This window comes from Zosterops lateralis (genome assembly GCF_965231275.1).
Source record: "Zosterops lateralis genome assembly, chromosome: 10".
Lineage (NCBI taxonomy): Eukaryota > Metazoa > Chordata > Aves > Passeriformes > Zosteropidae > Zosterops > Zosterops lateralis.
This window is the reverse complement of record NC_139770.1, coordinates 20,309,150-20,326,094: the sequence shown is the minus strand read 5'-3', so window position 1 is coordinate 20,326,094 and position 16,945 is coordinate 20,309,150. Positions and strand designations below refer to the sequence as shown.

Genomic DNA, 16,945 nt, shown 5'->3' with positions numbered 1-16,945 from the left:
GCCCAGCTGGACCACTCTGGGGTGCAGCTGATGACTCAGTATCTGAGGATCTCCTCCAGCATGGAAGGATGGTGAGGCTGGACTTGCTGTATTTCAGTAGGAGAGTCACAGCTGTACAGCTGCATCACTGACTTTGGTGTCCTCCAGAAGGTAAGAGAGATGGGGACAGGAAAGGACAAGCATCCCTGGAACAAACAGAATGACCACACAGAGACCTCCATTCCTCCAGCCCACCATGCTGGAAAAAGTCCAGCCTCCCACCCCTGCCAGGACTTTCTCCTTCCTTCCCTCACAGCACCTCAGTGCTGTGTTACCAACAGCTCCAGAGGGAACAGCACCAACAATCACAGCTTCACCAGAGGGTTATAAATCACAGACTTTACACAGACAAATCTGCTCTTCCTCCTGGCCTACACCCAACTGTTGCCAAAGCCTTTGAACCCCCTCCAACCACCAACTTCTCAGCTGAAGTTGTAGAAGGGAGAGAGTACAAAGGTCAAAGCACACACTGAGTATTTATAGGAGTGGGAGTAACTACACACAGGGCTGCTGCTCCTGGCCCAGCCACAGCTGCCAACTTGGTATTCAGCCCTAAGTAGTCTATGTTTTGGGTGAAATATTTACCCTCCACTCCCCAGGAGATGAGACTGATTTGCTGCAATGTCACAAAACAGAAGCCTACAAAAGCCTAAGCCCCTGCATAGGATGTATTTGCCAAGGAGAGATAAAAAACAAAGTCCCATAAGCTGGACAGGGCTTGGTGAAGTGCCAAACTCCCGAGAGCTTCAGAGGTAACATTTGCCTCAGTTGACTCATTTGGATTCAGTTATGGCTGAGAACTCACTGGAAGTTGTACAAGCAGTGAACCTGCTGCTGCCTTCCTCCACTGGGATCTCAGGTCAGAGTTTGGCTAAAAAAGGCTCAATGCACCTTCCCCTACCTGCTCTGGCCCCAAGGAGCAGAGCTGAAGGGCAACTGGCACTGATTTAAAATCTGTTCACACAAGCCATGCCAGATTTCTTTTATTTTTATATTTAAAAATAAGTTTTATTTAATAACTCTGCCATTTTGAGAAGTCCTACTCTTGAAAATCCACTCCTCACATCTCAACTGCAGACAGCCTGGAACAGGTACCAGGTGGGAACAACTCAAGCCTAATCAACCACCATCTCACATTGGTTATAAAAAAAAGTCCTAAGAAAACAGGAAATACTTAAAACTTTTGTTATCCTGCTTAGAGCAGACCTATGTTTAAATAACTCCTAATTGTGAAAGGTCTTACCTAGGAAGAGATCTTCAAATAAACCATTACTCAATTTTCTGATCCACTGGAGATAAGCCACTTACCTAGTCTTTACAATAGGAGATGAAAAAGGGAGGTTAAAAATGCAACCAAAAAAACCCCACACATGATTAAACCCAAGTTCACCTATAGCTGGGGAACAGTGGGAGTCCCTACCATATATTCTGTGCTGGAAGTTACTTGCTAATTCCAGGCACAAGGGTCAAAATGAATGCCAGCTATAAATTTAACTATCGGGCAGCAGAGGACAAAGACAAATCTGAATGACAGGACCGTTCTAGATCAAAGACTCAGGCTGGAGGCCCCAAAGACAGGAAACAAAACTGGTGTTAAAGCAAAACAAACAAACAAACAAAATCCCCACTACATCAAAATCTGGATTTATTTGTGTTTCTCAGCGGAAGGCTGTCACAGAGGGTTCAAAGGGCTGCTCTCTCTAGAAACAAAACCCACATACATTCAGGAGCACAACAAAAAGGATAGTGACAGAAACTTTTAAACCCATGACAACTCTACCCTCCCCATTCTAGGGTATCCCAAGGTATCTGTGGCTACCCACACAGCAGGTACTGTGGAAAATGCTCACATCTCCCAGCCAGACTGACTGCATCTTGCTCCTTTCAAACATTTTCTTATTTTCTCCCTCAAAATTATCAATCTAAATACATTCCTTCATCTTCTTCTACTGAACAGATTGCCTACTGCTAAAATCAGTATATCCAAACACATGGGCCTGATGTCATCTTTCTCCAGATCGCCTTAAAATATCCCATTTTTCATTTACTTAAGGGAGACATGTGGTTTGATATGATTAAGCTACTGCAGCGCCTAAACCACCCCCCAAAACAAAAATAAAGAGCAGCTCTTCTTTTCATTGGGAGAAAACATGACATCATGCCCATTCAGGTGAGCAGGAATATGACAAATCTTGCCCCAGTGAACAGTATCATTAACTGCAAAGGTACTCCCAGCTCTCTCATTTATTAGGAAAATGAGGGGTGAAATTTGTGTTCAGCACATCAGAGACAGCTCAAACTGCTATTTTCAATAATACAGGAGCAAATTCTTACTCGGCAGATTGAAAGAAAAATGTACCTCCTTCATCTCAGAAATAAAATTAAATTATTTAACACTGTAACACACAAGAGGAATTGTCTGATTAGCCCACAAGGAAAAAAAAAATCACAATTCCCCAAAAAGCAAAAATTACAATTCTACCTTTTTACACTATCTAGTAATTCCTATGTCATTGCCTGTATATTCCATTTATATCCATTCTCCACTGCCATTCCCCTTTAAAAGGGGGGCACAAGAAGATAACGTGCAAAATTGCAAGTGAAAAATGTCCAGCACACCGACAGGCAAAGGCCAGGCCAGCTCTCGGATTCATATGCAGTGATGGATAAATTAAGGTTTCACGATTACTCTTCCCTTTCTCAGCATCATTTTTTCAGCCCTCTCCCATCACAAATGCAACATCCATCTGTCCTTCCGAAATAAATGGCGAAAGGGGAATGCTGACCATGAAACACCACACACAAACACACACCCCTCGCAGAGACACGTTTCCCCCAAATACTCACAGGGATGAAGATTTCCTATGTGATGCTCCATTTTCTTGTTTTAAAAAAGATGGAAGGCAAAAAAAAAAAAAAAAAAAAAAAGGGGAAAAAAAAAAAGGCAAAAAAAAAAAAGGCAAAAAAAATAAAGGAAGTGTTGCAAAATAAAAGGAAATTCCACCCACACAATCCTGCAGCCTGCTGCAAAGAAGCACCGAGCGTGCTGACGTCACGGATTCATGAATGGATGGAAATCGGGCTGGATGTGGATGGAGCCCGGCGGGGGCTGCGCACCGGGAGCGGGGCCGGCAGTCCCCGCCCGCTCCGGGCAGCCCGAGCCCCCCGAGGAGCGGCACCGGCATCTCCGCGGCCGCGCTGCCCGCCGCTCCCGGGAACGGCGGCGGATCAAATGACAGCCATCTGCCACGGGAAACCAATGCGCTCGGCCAGCAGAAAAGGAGCTCATCGCCGCCCCGGCTTCTTGCGGGATTACAAACCCGGCGTATTATTATTAAAATAGCTAAATATAAACATGTACCGCGAGGAAGAAGCGGGGAGAACAATAGGAGGCTTGTGTTTGATTAGCGATGCAAAAGCGGCCGTAAAATAAAAATAGGAGCGTTAACAAAATCCCACATTCAGCTCCAGTGAAACGCTCCCGGCAGCGAGAGGACAAGCTCACAACCTCAGAAAGGTCCAGGAACAAAGATCACAGCGGGCAGAGTTTCACACTCGGGGATACCTAAGGAATGGTGGGCACATCACCCAGCTCCAACCCCAAGCCAATGGAATATATTTCACTGTGCACACCAGGGGCAAGGACACCCAGATCTTTGGCAGAGTCCTGGTGACCCCCTGCAAGAGCAGCTGTGCTTCACTTGGATGTGGACAAGGAAAAAGCACAAGTTCTGCCTTCTTTTTGTATCTTTGAAACATGAGGGAATGGTGGATGAGCATGACAAGGAATGAAGGTCAAAGTTGGAAGAATAACCTGGGCTGCAAGCTCTGCAATTACACCATCATAGGATTGGCCAGAATTCATCAGTTTGGCCTCAAACTCCTTCTCAACAATTTGCAGCCTCAAAATTATTAAGAGACAGAATTTCCATGAATTCAGTACGTCTTTTCCTAGCCCATAGGAAGCAATTATGCCAAAACAGGGTGTCCCAAAACTTACTCTGGTGAGGCACATCTGAAAAGAATGTCTGAGACAATCCTACCTCTCCTTATGGAAAATGGGTAACATCTCAAAATAAACCAGGACTGGATGTAACAACAACAACACAGATCTGGGCTGAAAAACCAAGGATTTTGTGCCTACTTGATCTCCTGTGAGCCAGCACCACTGATACCAGCTTCTGCAGAGGGAGGAGGAGGGCTTGGATGTTGGACTGTGGTTTCTGAATTGAGACTTATAGATCTGACTAGGGAAAATGAAAAGGAATGCAAATTTCTTATTACCTACTTTCAAGATCAAAGAAACCACAAATTTAATTTTGCTTAAGAAATCTCTCTTCTTTAAGAGCTAAAAGTCACCAAAGCACAAGATTTCTGCCCAGACAATGCCACTGCTGCAGCCTGAGCTCTCCTGTACCCAAGGGGAAGCAAGAGTGGATGGAGAGAGATCTCTCTTCTCCAAAGGGATCACTTTGTGCCCCCATTTCAAATCCCAGCTGCACCTGCTTTGACTCCCTGCCTTGCCCTCCAGAGCCCAGCACTCAGCTTTACACCACCATGAAATGGAAACAGCTTCCAGGTTTCCCTAGCATTTTCAAAACAGCCAAAAATGTTAATTTATTCTCTTACCCTAAAGGGATCAATTCAGGAACTAGAAGGGGGAGGACAATAGCACATGCAAGAAGCGGAAGAGGAGAAATATCACTACAGAATAAGAAAAGTCAGAATAAAAATAGAAAGGAAAATAATTTTCAGAGGTTTCCAAGGGTTAATTGCAGTGACATTAAAAAAAAAAAAAAAATACCCAGCAGAGAAAATAAGTGGGAACAAAACCCCAGGAAGACTCCAGGAGAAGAAAAGAGCTTGTGCATGGAATTTCAGATTTTCTTGTCCACGCTGGCTTGGCTCAGTATCCCAACACTCAATTTCAACTATGCTTTAATGGCTCAGGTTAAAACTTTTAAACACAAAAGTCCTGAATTTAATATAAGGTAATAACTCATTGTTATGGAAAAAAAAAAAATTGTCCTAAAATTGATGGCTGCTTCACGATTATGTTGTGCTGCAACCAGATGAGTGTTTTCATAGTACACATTACAGAGCTGCTTTGATCAGTAACTAAGTTGATCAATATTAAGAAAGAAATTATTCTCCTCCCTCTCGCTCAGACAAAATCATGGGTAAAAGCAGGGAACTCAAGTATCACATGCCAAATACAATTTGGCTCAGTATTAATGTGAAAATAGAGGGGGAAAATGTACTATATACAAAAAGGGTATAAGATACTAAAAACCCAAAGTTCTTAAGGGACCACAAGAGTGCCAGTGAAAAGTTGACAGGCAGCAGGGTTTCTGAAAGGAATTATGGGCAACCAAGTAACTAGACCAGTAGGAGAAGTAACAGGCCAAAGTGATGGCAATGGGTGCAAAAGGAAAGCCAAAAGCATTTTAAAAAACTAACTATTCACCATATTTGAAAATACAAGATAATTAAGTATTTCCAAGCCAATTAATAACTAATAGGAATGTTATACAGCATCTGCTAGGCATAACATTTCAAGTTGGCACATCCTATTGATTTGAGCCCAGTCCTTAAATAATCATTTAACAAGTTCTCCAATCTTGTGACCTTCAGTTTTAATAAACTAGTGAACAACTAAAATTGCAGAAGACTGAGACTACTATATTATGCCAATATTATGCCAATATTCAAAAATAGCATACGTTGTTATTTGTAGGCCTTGGCACCTTGGGAAAAAATCCTAAGCCAACCTTTGACAAGGAAGGATGGTTCTGCTGCCTGGGAGCAAAGGCTGAGTTATCCAAGGATCCTGTCCTGTTATGGACAGTGCCCCACAACAGCCACACAGGGAAGCACAAACACAAAGCAAATCCTTAACGCTTCCCGTGGCAGATTCCACTGACAACAGCAGAAAATTAGAAAAGAGATGGGAGTGACTCAAAGGTTAATTTCATAATTATGCAGCACTAAGGCTGTTAATAAACCTACTCAGCACGCACTTGGAGTTACAAGAGGGAACTGCTCTGTGAAAACTTCCTACCTGGATGAGTAAATAAGTGAAGTGAGACAGCAAATGATTCTCCAACAGGCAAATGTTTGGGTAAATATTTGCATAGATAAGGTGCTGAGAGGGGCATTTCATTGTCAAGTTCTGAACACCCGTGAAATCTTGAATCCACTCTTCCCAGCCCTAGACACACATCCCTCTTGTGAGTGTCCAGGAAGGAAGGAATCAGAATCATGGGATCAGATTATTGTTCATGCTGTCATTATGCCCAGATCTGACCTGGTGCAACTCACCTCTCTCTTTTGTAAGGAGCAAAGCTTCTATTTCACATCCTTCCAAACCTGCTATTTATAGAGAGATTTATGACTAGACCCTATTTGCCCCACACATTCCAGAAATATCAGTTACAGGAGACTGGAATATTGTGAAAAAATTGAAAAAAATTGAATGTGTAATGTAGTAGTATAGGCCAATTTATTTTACTCTTTTCTCCTTTTCTTTGTGATTTTATATCTCTCTTACACACTCTATAAGGCAAATACAGCAAAATTTAAATCAATTGTCTCAATGGCACTTTACTAAGACCAGAAATGGAATTTATGTATTTATCATATGGGATTTTATCCAAAATGTGCCCAGACCTGGGACTTTGAGAAGTCCTCCCTGCAGAGTCAGGTGAGCAAAACTGTAATTTGACAGGACCAGCATTGAGACCTGAGAAGTGTGACCAGAGGAAAAGAGAAAAAGCCCCAAAATGGGACATGTGCAACACCCAGAGAAAGGTGAGCAGCAATTCCAGTCAGGAGCCCTGTTTGGAAAGGGAGTCTCTTTACAACAGGACAGCCCTGGTGATTTCAGACCCCATTCCTGAGTCACCACAGCCCACAGCATGTGGGAGATGAGTCCCACACAAATTAAGGGGTAAAACAAAGCTGGGGGTAGGTTTTGGTGCCCAAGCTGCTCCTCCACAGGCAAAAAGGCTGTGCCCAGAATATGGCTCAGAGCCTCTCAGATCAGAAACCTGAGTTCTGCCTCTGCTCTCTGAACAGCAGCTGCAGTGAGCCACCAAGAGATCTCTGGATCTGCTTAAACATGGAAATAGGGAGCTGGAAACAGACCCACAGATCTGCAATATCCCAAGGCAACGCTGCCCATTCTCATAAGTGTATCCCTAAAAGCTACTCAAAAAACCTCACAGACACTTGTACCACCACTGCACAGTCTCCAAATCAAAGTCCTACCAACTGCTGTTACCCAAAAGTGAGGTTACTTACAAAGCCACCTCCCACCCTGCTGCCTGTTGTGGTTTTTTTGAATGTGCTCTGTGAGCCATGATGGGCAGGAGCAGGTAACAATTACAATGACTTCCTTTAACCTTGTATTGCCTTCAGCAACAGTCCAGGAACTAACAATAAAGTAAAATAAAGACACTAACGGCACTAAAAGACAATGACAAGACAAAAAGCATTATGTGTTTAGGCATGAGGTTAGTAAGGATTCCTTTCTTAAGGAGTTTCTGAGTGGTTTCCCCTCTTCTTTTCAGGTAAGGCCTTTGTGGTTCAAGCCTGTGTAGCTTTAGGAGGAGACATAACACTGTAATGTTCAGAAATATGCACTGATGAGGCTGGGCAAGTTCAAAAAACTGCATTTGCAGACTACTGTGTTGTGAAGGATGGCAGCCCAGCTCCTGAGACATAAAGAGAAGCTCTGAAATTCCATCAGGAAGGAAAATGGTGCTACATAAGAGACATTATAGCTGCTGCAAGGGCAGCTAATGCAGCAAGTGAACAACAGCCTCCCCAGACTGACAGTGGTGGTGGCAGCTGAGCAGAGGCCATGTGAGAAAACCAGATCTATCTGTTCAGGGAAACAGGCACAAAATAATATTCTTCCCAGAGAACAAGCTGAAATCAAGTCTTCCATAACAATAATTAACTCTAATAGGGTTCCCAGCAGTGAGAAATACTGAAGAAAAGAATTTAAAAAAGAAGTATTCACCAATAGCAGTTATAATGGACACTTGTAAAGCCACCTGAGCCACTGCCTCTTTTCCTCTGCCAGGTGAGGGACCCGCAAAAAGCAACAGGACCTGATGAAGCCTCAGTATTAAGCCATGTGGAAAGAAAAGTCCTATAATTTACGTTATTTCCACAAAAAGACATGCATAAATGGGAAGCTATTGCGGGGAGGAATTAATGAAACTGAAGAAGTGATTAAAAAATGCAGTCCAATTCCCCAAGGTCAAGTGTTGTTCAGAGAAAAAAAAATCACCTGCATAAATATAGAAACAACTGCTGAGCAGCTGCACTGTGGATAAGGATTGGGGATGGAGAAGATCAGAGACTGAGCACAAATTATAAATATCCAGTTGTCACAAACAAGGCAACTTCTGTCCATTGACAGGAATACAAACTCCTGATCCTCTCAGTTTTGGTGAAGCCTTTGGGAAAGTCCACTTTTGGGAAAGGCTTACTGGGAATGTGAGAAACCATCTCAGAATAGCAAGCAAAGACAGACAGGTCATCAGGTGAGCTCTGAGGGATGAGGCAGTAGCTCAGTGAGGCGGCTCAGTCTGGACAGAATGAAATGAGAAGCTAAGAATGAGATACATATGTTTCTACTAAATACAGAAACAGTTTCTGCAAAGAAAGAGGGAAGTCACGCTCCACATCTACAGTGAGGAGGAAAAGCAATGGACTCAAAGTGCAAGAAGAAAAATCAGGCTGTGAGAAGAACGTTTCTAAATGGTAAACAGTGAAGTACCAGCCTAAGGAACTTCAGTTGTTTCCTCTATTAGGACGGAAACAAAAATCATTTCACAAAAACTGTCCAGTAAGAGTGATATGGCTTTGATGCAAAAGATCAAGATGAACTTTTGGAATGTCTGAGGGGTCTTCTGTGAAGATACTGAAGAACTGAAAGCTTTGCAGCAACAGCAGAAGCTGGAAAAAAAGATCAGATTCCTTTAATCTTTTGCAGTGCAAAGTCTCACCAAATTAAATGTTTTTGTCCTTGCTAGTGTTACACAACCCTTTCGAGGAGTAATATTCAGATTTTCTACCAAAAAACCTACAAAAAACTGCAGAAAGCCCATTAAGATAGCAGAGCTCAAGTCATGAGACTGCCAGAATAAGGCTCTATATTTAGTACCAACAGTTTTCTCTGTAGTACTGTGATAAAGTTCCTTCAAGAAGAGTGGATCAGCTCTATGTAAATATTCTCAAGGCAAACACAACCTGCTCAGCATCTTCCTCCCAGACCTGTGTCATCATGAAGCTTTCACTAGGTTTTTCTTCAGAGCTCACTGCTTTTTTTTCCTCCCTCCCAAGAGACTTCTGTTTCCCCAGTGCTCACTGCAGACCCCAGAAGAGTCCTCCTGATCTGTGCGAGGTATCACGACGCAGAATTACTCAGTTCACGAGTTGTGACAGCCCTTTAAATAGTTACTGCCACGATTAGCAGAATATTGGAGTTCAGAACACTGAACTTGTCAGCAGTGGGGTTTGGTCCTTGTTTCCAAGCACAACGTTGGACATTGCAGTATGAGAAGAAAACACCCTAAAGGGGTCACTGCACAGCCCCCCAGATATCTTCTGAATTAAATCACAGAACTGATCTTAAAGGACAACCAAAAGTTAAACAGACTTCACCCAAGGGACACATCAAACTTCCCCAACATCCAAACACTCCAACTCAAACCACCAGCTTTGTACTGCACAGGATTTGCCCATCCAGGGAAAAAGCAGCAGCACATTAGTAAATTCAAGTCATGGCTAAGAGAGGCTGACTGAGAGCCATGTTCAAAAGCACATCAGCTGAAGCATTAACCCTGGGACCTTCCAGGGCTTCACGGGAGTGTTTTATAACCTCCAGCTCTCTATAAATGCCACAGCCCCCCTTAGGGCCAGACCTTCCATCCTCTGACTTCCTCTACTCACCACTATCATACAGAGCACTCCCATATAGAGTGCCTTGTCTATTAACCACAAAAAATCAGATAAATAGGAGCAACAATGTCAATGAAGCAACTGATGAATTGTCACTGATGAAGCAAGGACAGGGTGGTTCAAGCGACTAATTGCTTTCACTGAGATGGAACCAGGTTCAAATCAAGGGAGAATTCAATTCTTCAGCAAAATACTTCACCTTAATTATAGCTCGTAACAAGAGACAGCCAGAATCTAAATATATGGATGCTCTGCCTGTACAGCACCCACCACTCCTCACAGAATGGGTAAAAATTGACAGCTTTTATATTAAGAAACAAATCCCAAAATGTAGCTCCATCTCACATCTTCCTGCAATCCCACTCAGAGGTGGCTCAGGCACATCCTAAAATTATGTATCTGTAGCTTTCTCTGCATGAAGCATCTCTGTACAACAAAGATCACACAAACGTAAAGAAAATGTGTAGACCAAACCCATTTTCAGTCTCCTCAAGTGAAACAACCACATTTTCTTGCATTTCACAGATATCCAGCCACTAACTGAAGAAAACTCTAGATAATTTTATAGAAAAGAATAAACAATTTTTCAAGCTGCATCTATAGAGAAACAAGCAACTATTTTCTACGCATTCTTCTAAACTTAATTCCCCAAAGCTCTCAGAGTTTTTATAGAATTAACTCCTTTTCAGTTCTTCATACAGGAAGATATATGTGGTTTGCTAACATACAAGTTCTACTACTTAATTTTTAATATACATAAAATAGATGTAGTTAAACTAAAAAACTGCCTATATGGCACAGAATCAAGAGATTATATATTCCTAGAAACAGCAATGTCCAAAACAAATAATGAATTTCTGTGTTTCTGGAACTTTGCTGGTGTCTCTACTCGAGTTACAACAGCCTGGATTCCTCTGAGAATCTGCATTCTCCAGCCAATCACTAGGGAAATACCATGTAAAAATACTTAAAACAACAGAATATAATATGGAAAAGCTATCCCCTCACAAAATCAATACTCTTGAATTAAGAGAGTCAAATGCTTTCAGACTCCAACTTATATTGGAAAAATGTAAACACTAAGAACAACTTGACCTCCATCTATGCACCCACCCCTTTGGCACTTGTCACTTCCTGTTACTCCCATGGGAGCTGGATCTCATCAGGTCTCTGCAGGTTGAGCAGGGAAATGGCTTTGGACACAACACGAAACAAGGTGAACTCAGCTCATCCTTACCTTAGAAAAGGAAGTGTATTTAGAATTTAAGGACAACTGCAGGAGTGAGTATATTACCACTCAGCATCTTTTTGAGTTTCTGATTAGTTGCTACAACTGGAATATCAACAACTGCTGGTACCTGATCATTGTTCCAGAAGCACTGGAAGCCCATGTCCTCTTGGCTCACTGCACATGTGCCTCCTCTTCAAGTCACAGAAATCAAGCTGTCCTCAGAAGCTGCACCATGGGTAGTGTTTAGGACAGTCCAGCACTGAATTCTTCTCTCTAGAAAGAACAAGAAAGCTCAGAATCCTGCTGAAGTGAACTGAAAAAATGCTCCCAAGAACATCCCCTCAGCACATTGTGATGTTACGTGGCACATTCGAAGGCAGCAGAGAACATCCAAAATTAAGTATGCACTTTCAAAAAGGAGCTGGGAGTAGAAAAATACCTCAACATATTTAGTACATCCTTTCTTAGCACAGGCACACACTCTATAATCCTTTTATGGTACAATTTTAATCTAAATTAAGCAAGCAGCTCCAGTAAAAGAGCTCAGAGCTTTCCACACTACAAAATTACATCAGGATTGGATTAGCCTGTAAAATAACACACTTCAAGGTAATCTATTAATGATATTTTACACTTAATTTTATACTCAAACTCCAAGCTATTTGTTTTAATTTTAAGAAAATTTTAGGAAAAGCATAACTTACTACAGTCCTCCTACGGACATAGAACTCAAAATATTATTATCCTGTTACTACCAGAAATATGCAAGGAGAGAGACAACAACTGAGACTCCTCAGTCCTGAGCCCACTGCACCTTTTTTCCACTCCCCCAGCTCTCTTCCTCTCTAAATTTAACAGGCTGCAAGACTTAGCCCAGCTCTTCATAAGGATAAATCAACACCTTGAAATTACAGAACTTTAATACAAACACTAAACTACGTGGTCTTAAAAGAATTTCTCTCTACCCACACATACGGTTTTCCTCATATCCTTCAGCATCCTTCCAACACAACTAAGCTACAACAACACTGAGGAAGAGGATTAGAAATACCAGCACCAGTGTCTTGACAGAATTAAGAGACTTTAGACCAAAAAATTCCATGTGGCACCACCTGCCTCACATCCCACACCACAATTCAGCTGCTCTCAAGGCCACTCCCAGTGTTTGGGAAGTTCAGCATATTCCTATTTTTTTGCTGAAGTAGGAGCAAGGGCCAATTGTATTTGAGAAAAAACACTAAGTTTTGTCACCACTGTAATTTCATTTTATATCTCTCCTCCTTTTCTGGTTTGCCACAACAACAGGACAGGTAACCCCACATTCCCAGTAAGGAAAAGCTTATGAGGTCTGGGTTACGCTACATCAGAGGGTCTATTTGGGCAACAGGAATCCAAATTCTTGCACAGGAAAGTACCAATTTTCAGCCTCTGTGGCCCCATACCAGGCCTGCATTAACTATTTTAATTACAGAACAATTTTCAAATAAAATCTAGAGTAAACATACATGTATGTTAACAGTTTCATTAGACAAACTTTAGAGTTTATACTTTATGTATTAAAAATGTAAATATTTGCCTTTGTTCACAAGAAAATTACATGGTTCTACTAAATCAATGAAAAAAGCCTCAAAAGCCAGTCATTATAATTTTTACCACTATTTTAGGACAGGAAATGGTACATATAAACTCAAGGTTTATTTTTTTCCTTAAGCAAATAAACACATTAAGCAATACTACAGATGAAACAATAATAAGATTAAAAGAATCAAAACCACACAAAATAGGAAAAAATGCATTGGAATACCTTATCCTTGTAAACACAAATCATATACATGTTTAGGAGACAGCAGAGAAAATTGGGGAGATGTTCATAAAAAACATGAGACACCAGATGCCCAAAGTTGGCCAAATGCCACTGGAATAAATTACTGCATTTCACATGAAAAAAATACAGCTTTTAAGGATAGGTTTGAAACCAGCATTTAATAACTGGCAGTCAAGGTGGGAATGGTCAGTGCCTGAATAGGTAAGGACTTGTGGGGCTGCAGGACTTTCAGCACCAGACGAGTTCAGCTCTTCCTGCAGTTTCCACCTTTTATAGCCTTCGATTGGCTTTTAGCATTTGCTTCCCACATCCAACCTGAAAGATTTCATGCCTCTATAATCCAGTCCAGAAGCCAGCATGCTGTGTGGCAGTTTCAAGCTCATAAGAATGCATAAAAGCACTTGCTCACTGGGTAAAAACTGCCAATGTGAGCAGGACAGATCCAAAAGCCAAAGGTGTGCAATGCAGAAATCACCCCAGCTGGGAACAGGGGTACAAACACACCTGCTGATAGAATTTTCTTTTTCTTTTTTAACATAATCATCGTGGACCCAAAGAATTCTTTCACTCTAGTATTTCTCATCCTACCAAAATACCAGCAGAATTCCAAGTATTTGGATTCAAGTGCAAACCCCCGCAGATGGATTTTTGTTTAAAGAACTGAACAAACAAAACATTATTTGCTTCAAAATTCTTCTACTTGCGGTGAAAGCCGAGCTGTGCTGAAATCAATAGGACTGTTGGCATTGTTTTCAACTGAGCTGGAATTTCATTTCCTGTACCTCACTTCAAATCTGCTAAAAACCACTAGAACAGAGTTTTTGACCTTTCACAACAATCTCTACAGCTCAAAATAAAGTGTTTTGTGCAAAATAAATACTTACAGGGCAGGTTACGTAAACAGCATGAAAGCAGCAGCTGTGGCTGGTTTCTTCAGAGAGAAAACTTTGCCCCCAGCCTGGCTGCTCTGGATTAATGATGTTCCTGTTCCATAGCCGGGCTCTGAAGCCTTGGGAAGTCCCTATCCCAACTCAGCAAGGTGGGAAGGTTTGTTATCTTAACTGTTGGCTGATAACAGCTTATCAGCAAGTTTTCAAAGGTTAAGCTCAACACATATGCGTGGCAAGAGTGCAAGGACAAGGGAAACGTTGAATTAGTGCTCCCTCTCCTCCTGCCCCTGCAGCAAGGGACAGAACTCTCTCATACCCCACGACCTGCAGCTGTGCCAGCACAGAAACTTCAACCAAAACTCCTGTTTGAACTGAAACCATCTGAGAACCCAACAAAAGTGCCTTCTTTCAAAGGAGGCGCTTGCTTAGCCGGCTGCATTCCCACCGGCTGCCACACGGGATGGAAAAGCTAACCAAAATCTTTAAGTTTGGTCCTTAAATACAAGGCACTTTTATTACTGCTGCCAAATTTATCACTGACACCAAGCTCCATGACAACTCACTGGGAAACAAAAACAAACTAAAATCCTCAATTTAGGGCAGGCTATGATTTTTATTTCTATCCCAACCGTGTTACTGAACTGTAAAGGGCTGATGCAACCTTAAACCAAGAAAAAAAAAAAGCCCAGTTACAGACTCATTACTAATTCATCCTGGCTGAAGCTGCATACCAGCAGCTGCTGCCTCTCTCAATTAACAGCAAATATTGAACAGTATTGTCATTTAACGGTGTTTACTGCCTGCTGCCCTGTCCACTGCTGCATTTTCAAATGCTCTGGCACAATTAATACCATCAACACTAATAAACAATGCTTAGTTTAACCCTTTATGTACCACTGCAGAAGTGTTTTACTTGCTTCCTACATTCATTAGGTGCTTGGCAGAAGCTGAAGCCCAAGGATGCAAGGTGCCACCAAAAAGGGATTTGTAATTCAGAGGCCCACAGGGTGCTTGGCTTCTGCAGAGGGCTGAGCACAAGTGTGAAAAATGAGGGGAGTAACTCCAGCAGAGCAGCTCTTTAGGAATTATTGCCAAAAAGTTGAAACAAAAGAGGAAAAAAAGGAGGAGACCACGCATTCAGCCTCTGCTGTTGAAAACTTAGAACAATAAAAATCTAAAACAAATCAGGTAAAAAAATAAAAATAAAGGTACAGCCACTCTTCAGAGGGAGCATATCAATGCTGTGACTGCTGATGACCCCATCTCTGCACGGGAGAGTCAAAAGAGCCCAAATTTGGACCCCCCCATGCTCTCTACTGTGCCCACAGCTGCCTTTTGGCCAGGCTGGGTTTGAAGTAAATGATTATACAAACTGTGCAGGCAGAGCAAGCAACTGGAAGTGCAGCACCTCCATGCTGCCTCCTCAGGCACTTCCGTGCCCTATTTGCTCCATGGTGTCAAGTTTGCTGGAAGGGACTCCTGTATAAGGGACTGTACAGATTCCACATTTCATTTCCACGCCGTGTTCCCAGCACAGCAGCAGGAGGGAGCATCTCCACGCTCTCCCATGAGCTCACTGCCAGCTGGGCCAGGGCCAACACGTGGATACCAAGGATACCAAGGAGAGGAGAGGGGATGCTGGGCCAGCCCAATTTGACTGCAAGGTGCACACTGGCAATTTCGATACCACAGGAAAAGATCAAGCAACTTCTGTACTGCATTTACTAGAGTAGAAGCTAGGATAATGTCATTCCAGCTGGTCCTGAAATTGATGGAATTCAGTTATTTCTGAGATACCTGGACCTTTGTTCTGTCCCTTCTGCAGAGGGAACAAAGCATGGGAGTCCCAAGGAGTGATGCTCTGAGGACTTGTCAAATGCATGAGGGAATGGCTTGGAAATCTGGGCAGGTAAATGTAGGCCCAGGCTCTGGCCAGGGCTCTCTGTGAACATTCTTTCCTCAGGTTAGCATCTGGCTGTAAGTCCCCTCATTTTCTCAGGTCCTTCTGCCTGTATCCTGCGCAACTCCAAGAGCCAGCCTGGTTTGCTGGGAGGATTCCTTCTTCCCTCTAGGTCCCCCCAGCACCTTTGTGCCCATGGGGTCTGAGGTGCTCAGATATATCAGGTGATATGACTAATACCTGCCATCTGCTCATTGTTACCTTCCCTCTCCTTTCCTGAAGAGGAGTCAGCACTAAAGTGCTTGTTCTACTCGATCTATTTTAGGAGCGTGGGCTTTCAGCATCCATGCAGCACTGCTTTAAGCTAGAGAACTTAAATCAAAGAAGTAGACCATGCTCTGGCAGGGAAAATTGAGCACCAGGTCCTGTAAAAGTCTCCAGCAAGGCTCAGGAACAATCCTTTTTTTGCAAAGGTTATCTCCACTCCAGCGTGCCCAAGAAACAGAACTATTGCCCAGGTTTCACTCCAGGCCTCAGAGCAGGGGCAGATGAAATCCAGGCCTTGGAAAGTATCCCACTGCTCTCCATGGAGACCAAGGCAGCCAACACAGTTCGGAGCATCAACAGGCAATGTGGTGGAGCACTGGGTTATACCCTGCTTCCAGGAGTGAGGAATCACACCCAATCACACCACCTTGGAACAGACCAGGGAACAGACACAGGTACCAATAACTGAGGGCACAACTCTGCCCATCAGACTTGGGGGGGAAATCTCAACTCACAGGGAATATAAAAGCATTGATTCTACCAACAGCTGCTCCCCATATGTCATGGTCAAGGGAAAAAAGCAAACTGGGTACACAAAGGAAAGATGGGGAGAGAGGCCGGTGGAGGATAATTTGATTTCACTGTATTTCTCAGAGGAGCTGTGTCAAAATGCAAAGAGAAAAATCATCATAGTGTAGGAGGCTGAAAGATTTGAGATGGAGCAGTGAGGAGTCTCTGGCCCCATAAATGTCTAATTTGAGCAAAGCAGCAGATAAGTAGTAAGCACAGTTCTGCTGCTGCTGCTGAACTGCACATTC

General features: G+C 42.7%; 1 protein-coding gene across 5 annotated transcripts in view; it reads right to left on the bottom strand.

Moving 5' to 3' along the window:
* Nucleotides 1–16,945, bottom strand: part of MAP3K13 (mitogen-activated protein kinase kinase kinase 13) — a 73,263-nt gene that overhangs the window by 35,462 nt on the left and 20,856 nt on the right. For all 5 annotated transcript variants that reach the window (XM_083868774.1, XM_083868778.1, XM_083868777.1 and 2 more), the window contains one exon: nucleotides 11,373–11,518. The gene's annotated coding sequence lies outside the window, so the exon portion shown is untranslated. The remainder of the gene's footprint in view (nucleotides 1–11,372; nucleotides 11,519–16,945) is intronic.